Here is a 12,462-nt window from a genome sequence, read left to right on the forward strand (position 1 = left end):
CCACATGAGACACAGGGGAACTATCTTCCACACCACCGTGCTACGGGATTTACCACCCGACCACCAACTAGCTAACATCTCCTTAACGCTTCTAGGCATAACCCAACACATGTTGAACCGAGAGAAGATAACATCCCACAAAAAGCGCGCAATCCCATAGTGAAGAAAGAGATGATCCACAGACTCCCCTTCCGATTCACATATACAACATCGATTAATCACAACGATGCCCCTCTTCCTAACATTATCCAAAGTAAGGGATTTCCCAAGGGCGGCCGACCAAGCAAAAAATGCCACTCTCGAAGGAACCTTAGTGCGCCAAATACTTTTCCAGGAGAAATGGTTGGGCTCTTTAAGGGCGATCTTCCTGTAAAAGGAGCAAACCTCAAACTTCCCTTTTCTAGAGGGAATCCACCACATACGATCCTCTCCTTCCCCCCGCAACGAGAGCGAATACAAGAGCGAGAGAAGGGAGGATAAAGCCGCCTCCTCCCAATCATGAATTCTTCGAATAAAGGTAACATTCCAATGAACCATACCATTTATACTCTCCCTGATGTCCGCAATGGAGGCAGCCTTGTTGCTAGCTATATTGAAAAGGCCGGGAAAAGCTTCCTTGAGGGACATATCGCCGCACCAAATATCCTCCCAAAAATTGACATTCAGCCCTAAGCCAGGATCCAATCTGAAATGACATTGAAATGAACTCCAGCCCCTGCAAATGTGTTTCCATAACCCCATCCCATGCGAACCACGAAGATCTTTAGAGCGCCAACCACCCCGAAACACCCCATACTTTGCCACTAAAATCCTTCTCCACCAAGCCTCTTCCTCGTTGGCAAATCTCCACAACCATTTCCCCAAAAGAGCTTGATTAAAAAACAGCAGACTCCGGATCCCTAAACCGCCCTCCGAAATTGGACTACAAACCTCGTGCCAGTTGACCAAGTGAATCTTAGGCTCATCGTTTAGCCCCCCCCAAAGAAAATCCCGTTGAATCTTCTCAATGCGATTCGCCGCAGAGATAGGGATAGGAAAGAGGGTCAAAAAGTAAGTAGGAAGGTTGGATAAAGTGCTCTTGACGAGGGTGTGCCTAGCCCCCTTGGACAAATACGAACGTTTCCAGGGGGCCAACCTTCTAGCAATCTTCTCTATCATGTCTTCCCAAATAGCCAAAAGCTTGAAAGAAGCCCCAAGAGGAAGACCCAAATATTTCAAAGGCAAAGAACTGGTGCCACAACCCAGAATGCCAGCCACCTCACCTGCCTCACCCGCACCTCCGACAGGGACCAAAACCGATTTGGCCCGATTTGCTTTTAACCCAGAAACAGCCTCAAAGCCAATAAGAAGAGCTTTAATGAATCTGATTTGGTCAGGAGTAGCCCCACAAAAAACCAACGAATCATCTACAAAAAGAAGGTGAGAAACAACAACCCGTTTCTCCGGCACCCACATAAAAACCATTGATGAAACCCCTATTGATGGAAACATTAATCATCCTGCTGAACGCCTCCATAACCAAGATAAACAAAAACGGAGAGAGGGGATCACCTTGTCTCACCCCACGCGAACTCTCAAAGAAGTCGGAAGGAGAGCCATTGATCAAAACTGAAAACCGCACAGACGATATACAATGTTCAATCCATAAGCACCATTTTTTGCCAAAGCCGCACCTTCTTAACACATAGAGTAAAAACTTCCAGTTCATATGGTCATAAGCCTTTTCCATATCCAACTTACACAAGAGGCCGGGATCCCCTTCTCTGATTCGGCTATCAAGGCATTCATTAGCTATAAGAACCGAATCCAAAATATGTTTACCTTTGACGAAAGCATTCTGTGAATTGGAGATGATCCGATCCATAACTCTCCTCATTCTATTGGCTAACACCTTAGCTATAATCTTGTAGATTCCCCCCACAAGGCTAATTGGACGGAAATTCTTTAGATCGAAAGCCCCATGAGACTTCGGAATAAGAGCCAGAAAAGTAGCATTAAGGCTTTTTTCAAATTTACCTCTATCTTGGAAGTCCGCAAAAACAGCCATAATGTCCCTTTTGATCACATCCCAACAATCCTGGAAGAAAGCCATAGAAAAACCATCCGGCCTGGAGCCTTGTCCCTATCCATTTTTTTAACCACCTCCCACACCTCCCTTTCCTCAAAAGGAACTTCCAAACTAGAGGATTCATCAACATCCAATCTGTCGAAGTGAAGATTATCCAACCTCGGTCTCCAACTGAGAGTCTCCATGAAAAGCGACTTATAAAAGTGGATGATATGATTACTAATAGCCTCTTGAACTGTAGATATAGTGCCATTACTATTCAATGACTCAATATAATTCTGTCTGCGGGTGGCATTAGCAATCCGATGGAAGAATCTCGTGCACTTGTCACCCTCTTTCAACCAACGTATCCTGGATTTTTGCCTCCAGCTGATTTCTTCTTGAAGGAGGGAGGATTCTAACTCTTTGGCAAGCACCCTTTTCCTCTCGATCTCCTCGGTAGATAACCCCTCTCTTCTTCCGCCCTTCCAAGAGCTTTAAGATCATCCATGCGGGCCTTAATACTCACCCCCACGTTGCCAAAATCTTGGTCATTCCATCTCTTAATGTCCCATTTGAAAGCTTGCAGCTTCTTAGAAAGGATGTAACTCAGGGTGCCATGAAAATCATACGAGGCCCACCAGCTATGGACTTTATCCACAAAACCCTCCGCTTTTAGCCACATATTCTCGAATTTGAAGGGTCTTTTACCTCCTGAGAACGGATTGCAATCCAGCATAATAGGAGCATGGTCGGAGCAAACCCGAAGCATCCTCTTTTGCCGCAAATCCGGATTACGAACTTCCCAATCCGTAGAAACTAGAAACCGATCAAGCCTAGACCAAGAGCGACTATTGGACCAAGTGGAGATCCCCCCAACTAAGGGAAGGTCCATGAGACCCTGCTCTGATATGAATTCACCATAATCCCTCATGGCAGCCCGAGAATAAACTCCCCTCAATCTTTCACTTGGATAAAGAGTAACATTGAAGTCCCCACCAATACACCACGGCATATCCCAGCAACTCATTACCCCTGCCAGCTCCTCTCAAAGAAGACATCTGGAGTTGACTCTATTAGGCCCATACACCCCCGCGAACGCCCAAACAAGACCATCCGTCACATTTTTGAATGAACAAGCCGCCACATAACTACCCAAAACAGCATCTATCTTCTCTACTACCCTCTTATCCCATATGAGCAAAATGCCACCTGACGCCCCTCGAGAAGGAACATAGCACCACTCCACATACGGGCAGCCCCAAACACTCCTCACTAAGCTAAATGAAATACAATCCAACTTCGTCTCTTGAAAACAAATTAAATCTGCCTTCCAACTTCTAAGCAGATTTCTAACCCTCAACCTCTTCACCCTCTCATTCAGGCCTCTCACATTCCATGAAATAATCTTGAACTTCATGAGTTAACTGGATTGACCCCCCCTTACTCCTCTCCTTCCCAGCAGATTCCAAAAAATTAACCGAAGACTGCTAATTAGCAAGCTCTCTCTTACCTTTTTTGACTGCAGATGTAGCCTCCTCCCTTTCCATTTCATAATCCTTTTTGTCAGCCATAAGCATCCCAATGGTGGCTTCAAGCTTCCTTTCATCTCCTTCACACGACAAGCCAACCTCTTTACAAACCTGGATAGTGAAAACCTTCTCCTGATCCACCATCAGATCCTCATCCAAAGAATTTGGAACACAGGACACCTGGGACGAGGATACCTCTATTGTAGGGGAATCTCTGCCCAAATTTACCCCCAGCGCCGTGCCCAGAATGCCCATCACAGAACCACCCGTAAATTGTTCACAAAGCCACACCCCAATAGTTCCACACCTGAGACTGTTCCGGCAGCAACCCCAGAGCGTTCCAACGACTTCCACCTTTCAGGCTTCTCCCCCAAAATCCCCCAACCAGAGACACTCGAACCACCCTTTGGAAAGCATTGATCATCGAGTCCGAGAATCGGAGAAGAAGAATCGTCAGTGTAGTTTTTTTTTTTCAGTGTAGTTTTAGTAGGAGGATCTGGCTTGCTGTTATGAATAAATGTCTTATAAGTAATCCTCCTTCTGATTGGGCTGATATCGTGGCTAAAGGAGTAAAGGAATGGGAAAGAAAAGGTCTGCTAGCTGCCCTCTGTAGACTCTGTTTGAGTGCTTCAGCCTATGCTGTGTGGCAGGAAAGAAACAATCTTAGAAATGGCAATCATCTCTGTCTGAAGAAAAGATTATGCAGAAAATATACTGGGAAGTTCGTATTAGGATTGTTTCAAGGAGCAGGTTCCTGAGGTGCAATCAAAATGTTGCTCTGTGCAATAGCTGGGGCTTGCTGGATTGTATCTTGGGTGTATAAGAGAGTCTTGTTTCCGTGTTGTTTAGTCTTTTTTCGAGTGTTTGATTTCTTGATATGTGAGGCATAGATGTAAATGAGTTTTGCAGGTAGCTACTGTTGGTAGGGAGCTCCAGTTTACTGGTGTGTAGTAAACTTTTACAATTTGCTTTATAAAATTTCTTATTCATCGAAAAAAAAGAAGGCAGTCAAGCTTTTGTTTTTCTACTTGGAGAAGACGACGAATATAAACTTGCCACCTGTTAAAACACCAAATCCAAAAAAATACTTGAAAAGAAACAACAAGTGGGGTCCACGTGACTGAATGTCAAAGTCACATCAAAATCATGATTTAACAAATATTTTTTTTGATAAATAAGTTATTCATTGAAAAGCGCAGAGGGGTGCAACCCTAGTACACAACAAGTATACAAAGAAAGGCTCCATTAAAGGCAGAAAGAAGAACATAAAGGGTTGCGCCCCTTCCCGTGTATATGGGTTGCGCCCCTCTGCGCTTTTGATATATAATACTTTTACTTATCAAAAAAAAAAAGAAGAACATAAAGATAAAAATTGAGACAGTAGAAAATTGAGGTACACTTAAAGCGTCGGCCAAATGGAACAAAGTTTGAATAAACAACTTTTTGAGCTCTTCCATTGACCTTTCTTGATCTTCAAAAAATCTTCCATTCTGTTCTCGCCAAATAATCCACAAAACACACAGTGGTGCAATTCGCCATACCTCCTTAGCTGAAATATTGCCTCGCTGACCGCGCCAACAAGCTAACAAGTCTACCACTCCTCTAGGCATGACCCAATTAACAGCAAAAAGAGAGAAAACCATACTTCATAAAGCTCGGGCCACTTCACAGTGAAAGAGAAGATGGTTTACAGACTCACCACTGTGCTTGCACATACAACACCATCCCACCACAATGATACCTCTTTTACGCAAATTATCCAAGGTCAAAATCTTTCCAAGAGTCGTCGTCCACACAAAGAAACTAGCTCTTAATGGAATTTTACTTTCCATATACTCCTCCACGGGAAAGAGGATGTCCCCAAGGAAGAAAGCTTACGAAAAAAAGACCTGACCTCAAAGATATGTCGTTTAGAAGGAGTCCACCGCATACAATCTGACACCCCCATGTGATTACAGAGAGTATATAACTTCCCAAAAAAAGCCATCACCACCTCTACCTCCCAATCCTGTACCGCCCATGAACAAGGAACATTCCACTGTATAACACCATTGACCAGCTGCATATGATCCCTAACCCATGCCTCCTTGTTACTCGCAATTCGAAATAATGCAGGAAATGCTTCCTTTAAGGACTGATCCCCGCACCAAATATCGTGCCAAAATCTAATGTGGGAGCCATCTTCGACTCCAAAGGTAATAAATTTCGAAAAAACTTCCCACCGTCTCCAAATATGTTTCCACATCCCAACTCCATGAGGGCCCTCCACCACCTTGGTGGCTTGGTACACCATCTACTGTTCATACACTCATCCTTAACTTCTACTACCAACCTCCAATATGCTTCCCTTTCCGTTGCATATCGCCATAACCATTTACCCAATAAAGTGAGATTGAAAGTGCATAAGTTTCAAATTCCTAAACCACCATCTTGCATGGGAGAACAGATCTGAGCCCATTTCACTAGATGGAACTTGGGCTCCTCATTTAGACCACTCCACAGGAAATCTCTTTGTAGCTTCTCCAGTCTATTTGCCACACTCACAGGAATAGGAAATAAAGACAAGAAATACGTAGGGAGATTGGACAAAGTACTTTTGATAAGTGTAAGCCTCCCACCCTTTGATAAAAACATTTTCTTCCAACCTGCCAATTTCCTTCCCATCTTCTCGATAATATCATTCCAAATGGTGATAGACCAGTAAGGCACCCCCAAAGGAAGACCCAAATATTTCATCGGTAATCTTGCGACCCTACACCCAAAAATGTTTGCCAACCTATCAATATCCTCTACCTCACCAATTGGAGCAATCTCAGACTTTGACAAGTTAATTTTCAGCCCCGAGATCGCTTCAAAACATAGAAAAAGACACCGCAGATTTCTGAGATGTTCCTCATCGGCCCCACAAAGAATCAATGTGTCATCAGCAAACAACAAATGTGAGACACTGAGACTAGGATTGTTCCTTGATCCCATTGAAAAACCAGCCACAAGACCATTAGATTCAGTAGCCTCCATCATTCTACTTAGCGCCTCCATCACAATAACAAATATAAAAGGAGATAGTGGATCCCCACGTCTTATAACCCGGGAGCTACTAAAAAAGCCTGAGGGTTCTCCATTAATCAAAACTGAATATCGAACTGTGGAAATACAGAACGCTATCCAATTCCTCCATTTCTCCCTAAACCCACTTCGTTGCAATATGAATAGCAAAAACTCCCAATTCACGCAATCATACGCCTTCTCTAAGTCCAATTTACATAACAAACCAACTTATCAAAAATTTACATAACAAACCAAGTTCACTAGACCTAAGCCGGCTATCAATACATTCATTAGCTATCATAACCGAATCTAGAACTGTCACCCCTTGATATACGCATTTTGAGACTTCGATATTATCTTATCTAACACATTTTTCAGTCGATTCGCTAGCACTTTGGAAATCAATTTATACACAATGCCCCCCAAACTAATTGGTCGAAAGTCCTTTAACTCCTCGGCCCCTGCTTTCTTTGGAATAAGTGCTATAAATGTTGCATCAACGCTTTTTTGAAACCTTCCCTTGTGGAAATCTCTGAAAACGGCCATTATATCTTCTTTAAGTACTTCCCAACATGTTTGCACAAAACCCAATGAGAAACCAACGGGGCCTGGGGATTTATCTCCTTGTAACTCCTTTACCACCTCTAGCACCTCACTTTCTTCAAAACCCTTTCTAACCACAAACCTTCCTCACTTCCAATAGACTGAAACAATAAACCATCCGGCATAGGCCTCCGACTGCAACTTTCAGTGAACAATTGTATATAGAACTGAACAATGTGCGCCTTGGTATCAGTGGCTTCCGAAGACAAAGAACCATTGATAATTAAAGACTCAATGGCATTGTTTCTCTTGTTTGAATTTGCCACTCTGTGAAAGAATTTGGTATTCTCGTCCCGCTCCCTTAACCATAGAGCTCGAGATTTTTGACGCCAGCTTATCTCCTCACACAACAACAATCTCTCCAACTTCGAAGATAACTCATCTTTGAGTCTCCTTTCCTCCTCGTTCAACCCTTTACCTTCCCCACAGATGTCAAGCTCCCTTATACCATCCAATAACACCTTTCGTTTACCGACATGCCCAAAAACTTCATTATTCCATCGTCGCAGGTCACCTTTCAAAGCTTTCAATTTGCATGATAGCACATAGCTGGGACTCCCAATAAATTGATAAGATTGCCACCAGGTTTTCACCTGATCCACAAACCCCTCAAATTTTAACCACATATTTTCAAACTTGAAGTATCCTCCTCTTTTCTTCCTTTCTCCACAATCAAGTAAAATAAGAGAGTGATCCGACAATAGACAAGGTAGTCATCTCTGAACCACATTAGGAAACCTCTCTCCACATCAGGAATTCCCCCATAGGACTGGAAGACCGAGCAGCACCTACCCTTTCACTCAGATATCTAATGGCATTAAAGTCTCCACCAATGCACCAAGGCCCTTCCCACAAACTCATGATGCCTACCAATTCATCCCACAATAGCTACCTATCATTATCATCATAGGGACCATACACACCTGCGAAGGCCCATTCGAAGTTTTCACTGACACTTCAAAAAGAACATGCAATGATAAAATGCCCCACACAAACCTCCAACTTTTCCACCACCCTTCTATCCCACATAAGCAAAATACCTCCGGAAGCTCCTTGAGACCCTAAATAACACCAATCCATATGTGCACAACCCCACAAGCTCCTGGCTATCTCCCTAGTTACATGCTGCAATTTAGTCTCTTGCAAGCACACAATATCCGCTTTCCATTCCCTTATGAGGCCCTTAATCTTCATTTGTTTTTCCTCCAAGTTCAACCCCCTTACATTCCAAGATAAAATTTTTGGCTTCATTAAACCACTATTGAGCCCCGCCCTTTTCCATTGACCTTGGTTGCAATTCCTTTCTTTCCATCATAATTAATAGAACATGACAAACGTTGCAACTCTCGTTTACCTTTGGAGCTTGTTGTTGTAGGTTCCACTACCATGTTAGCCACAAGAGAACTTGTTTTGTTCTATTGATCAGCTTCAATAGCTCTAAACATCGCCATCATCTCTTCCTCATGCCCTTCAAGTGACAATCCGACAACATGACAAAAACCTTTCACTCTTTCCACAACCCACTCACAAGCCTCTTTCTTATTCAACTCCTCACCCTTCATCATGTCTTCCAATTGTACTACCAAAGGCTCACAATCCACCACATCTTCATCTTCAAATTGTATTAATTCCATACCGGTGACAAAATGTGTGCTTGGAACACATACATCATCTGTTTGCTGATTTGTCACACAGAAGCTTCCCCTGTTTGCATCCATTTCATCATTTTGCTGGATGTTTTCCCTTTCGGCGAAAAACACTGACTGTGATAAAACAATTGGCTCACTGTCCATTGGGGTCCACCCACGTTTTGTAGTCTCCAGAGCAACCCCTGTCAGCTTTTCCCCCTTATCCTCACCACCTGGTTGCATCACAGGACAACCCCCCTACCCCAATTGCCGTCAATGTCCAGTTTGGTGCATAGCTCCTCTGTGCAGCCTTCCTCGCAAATTCTTGCCCAAACTGCTTGTCTTCCAACTTTGTCTATGTTCGACCTAAGCCTGACTTTTCCTCCATCTCCGGTCTACCATTGGCGATCCCAATAGTCCACAGATCTCCATTCTTGTGCTACTGCGTTTGCCCCTGTGTTGGTTATAGCACCTGTTGACGCTGAAGCTGGCTCCCGTACCCACCGCCGGTCACTATCCAGCTCCATCGAGCTCATCTCGTCCTCCTCTACGGTTTGCATAAGTCCATTGCCGATCCTCCTCTCTACACAGATGGTTTGGGCTGCGTGTTCTGGCCCATTTAAGCCCAGTTTCAGTTTTGGCGACATGCTCTGGCTCCGGCAGGTTCTCCGTCATCTCGTCCTCCTCTACGGGCTGCATAATGCTATCTCCGGGTCTCCTCTCTGCACAGATGGTTTGGGCGGCTTGGTTTGGTTCATTTAAGCCCAGTTTCAGTTCCAGCGGCATGCTCCGGCTGCTATCCGGCAGGTTCTCCGTCAGTAGTTCCTTTGCTGCGGGCTGCATACCACCATCGCCAGACCTCCTCTCTGCATAGATTGTCTAGGCAGCTTGGTCTGGTTCATTTAAGCCACATTCCATTTCAGGCGACCTGCTCTGGCTGCTCTCCGGCAACTTTTCCAGCATCCGTAGATTTTCCCAGCCAACTTCTTTCACGCGCCAGTGGAACAGTCTCCAGGGTGCTCGCCTACGTCGATAAGTTTTCCTGACCCGATGTATGGATTGGGCTCTATTCTCCGTTGGGTCCATGTTGGGTTGAATTTGATTTAGCCCACCCTCCTTATTATTCACTGGTATCTCAGAGCCCACCTTTTCGTTAGTAACAGAGCCCATCTGCATTCTTTCCACCCAAGTTTTCCATCCCATCTCAATTTTGTGCATACAGCTGTCTATCACCCTCTTTAAGGAAAGTAGTATCTCTTTCAACGACTGAATATTTCCTTCCCAAGCATGAGCAGATTGCACCTCTAAATTTGGAAGGGCGCGATCTCTGGGAGCAAACAATGGCGCCTTGTCCTTCGCACTTTCCAGAATAAGCCTTGTCTCTTCTTCGCTAGTGGCCTGATTACCGGTGATGAGTTCTCCGGCCACTTGAGAAGAATTTTCCTCCATGACCATGGCTGGAATCTTACCCCTCTCGATGGTTCTCTTCCCCATCACCACCTCCGCATACGACTCCCTATTCTGCGCCCACTGTGATCCTTGCAGTACCTTCCCCGTTTGCACCTCCCCCTTCTGCCCTTCCAATTGCTTCTCTGGCTGCCCTCCAACCAGAGGCCTAACTGCGCGTTGCTTGTCAAAATGCGTTTTCAAATGTTGTAATTGAACCCTGCAATCCACCCAACCTTTCCCGTCATTACCCTCAGGGATAATCACAAAACTTCACCGCCCTTTGCCTTCGTATTCAGTCAACTCCAAGAAATTCCCGTAAGAATTGTTTCTTCTCTGTACCACATACACAAAGCTGCCAAAGCAGAACGTTCTCCAATTCTCATGCACCGTTTCTTCTGCGGTCAGAAAATCCCATGCATTCACCAGCCAAAACACAGTTGGCCACACCATGATCATTGATCTAGAGACCCCTTTACTCCGTTCAGCCATTTGAACGCCTCCGTTCACGTCGGAACGAATCTCAAACAATTTACAATTCACGTAGAAAATGCCTAAGTATCCCATCGTTAACACTAGAGCCTAAAACAAAAGAACAAACTCAACTACTACCGATTACAACCTGCTTCCGATGACGACCTGCTCCACCCCCACCACTCACTCACATTTTTCTGATACTATCTGTATATTTTACCGAAGGAGCATATTTACCCATTTTTATTCTTGCATTACCAGCAAGAAATGAGAAAGCAACCAGGAGGTAGGAAAATTCAAAAACTCAGCAAGCAATTCAGGCTGAGCCCTGGTGAATGGGGATATTAAAAAAAAAAAAAAAAACCGTCTTGAGTGTAATGTCTCAGCAATTAGCTAAAAAAAACTGTTATACCATACATTGAAGGAAGATAGAGAATCATGTTAGCTCATTCTTTTGACAATCTTTCTTTAACAAATATAGTAACAATGAAAAATTATACATATATCAAATTTGAGCATTGTTAAACTACCAGTTATCCCAAAAGTTTAAGCTGATAGGAAGAGATAAATTTATCACTTATCATTACTTTAACACTCCCACTCACGTGTGGGCTCAAATTCAATTTTTAATAGGTGAGACCCAGCACGTGGAATATTTAATTTAAATGGGGAGTGATTTGACAAAGTCAAGATTCGATCACATGACCTTTGGCTCTGATACTATGTTAAATTACCACTTATCCTAAAAGCTTAAGCTGATAGAAAGAGATAAATTTAATCACTTAAATTTTAACAAGCATTATGCATCACAAAACCAAAGTATCAAATTTCATGTTGGTCAGTCATTTTGGTAGGTCACCATTGATCATCTACCTTAAACATGATAAACAATGCGATAAACAACCGAACAAGATAAAGTACCTATTCAATGTATACATTTCAAATAAATGACTAAACTTTTTTTTTTTTTTTGATAATTAATGTGAATATTATTGGAAAAGCGCATAGGGGTGCAACCCTTGTAAATGACTGAACATATATGATGTTCGCAAATAAAGCTCATGTGTATTGCAGGAGAGAAGACAACATGACCTAAAAAACTCATCATGATAATCACTAACATAACAACACAACTAAGTAATTGGCAAAATCAATATATGACTAAAACACACCACAAGACAGTGAAAAAGTATATTCCTAACTCCAATCACATACATGTTATCAAACAAGATGGAATTGCTTTCCAAGCAACTAGGCTCAACCCTTCATCAAACTCCTGATTCCAACAAGCCAACAAGCCAAACAGAGAAAAAAACCATGGCCCAATCATCATGCACAACACAACAATGAAACAAATTGACAATTCAGTATCCAGGTACTTTTAAAGGAAATAATTCATGTAGAAGGACAATTTTCATCTACTTCCAAGGAATAACACGAAGATACATTCCAAGTGAAGAACCTAAAAATAGTTTACTCAGTATTAGAAAATAAAAATAAAGCAAGATTCAATAAACTGTTCACAACAATGTGTAAATTTCAGTATCCAAATATGAAAAAACTATAGTAGCTGTAACCAGCATTTCAACTTGCAGGCTGAAGAGAACTTTAAAATTAGATATATATACCAATAACTCTCTGTACTTCCAGCTCTGAGCATTTCAGAAGATCAAAATATTGCCAA

General features: G+C 43.1%; 1 protein-coding gene across 2 annotated transcripts in view; it reads right to left on the minus strand.

Moving 5' to 3' along the window:
• LOC132174762 (pleckstrin homology (PH) domain-containing protein) overlaps window positions 1-12,462 on the minus strand; it is a 103,852-nt gene that overhangs the window by 35,247 nt on the left and 56,143 nt on the right. The gene's annotated exons all lie outside the window — the stretch shown is intronic.

This window comes from Corylus avellana, chromosome 3, assembly GCF_965113065.1.
Source record: "Corylus avellana chromosome 3, dhCorAvel1.hap1.2, whole genome shotgun sequence".
Lineage (NCBI taxonomy): Eukaryota > Viridiplantae > Streptophyta > Magnoliopsida > Fagales > Betulaceae > Corylus > Corylus avellana.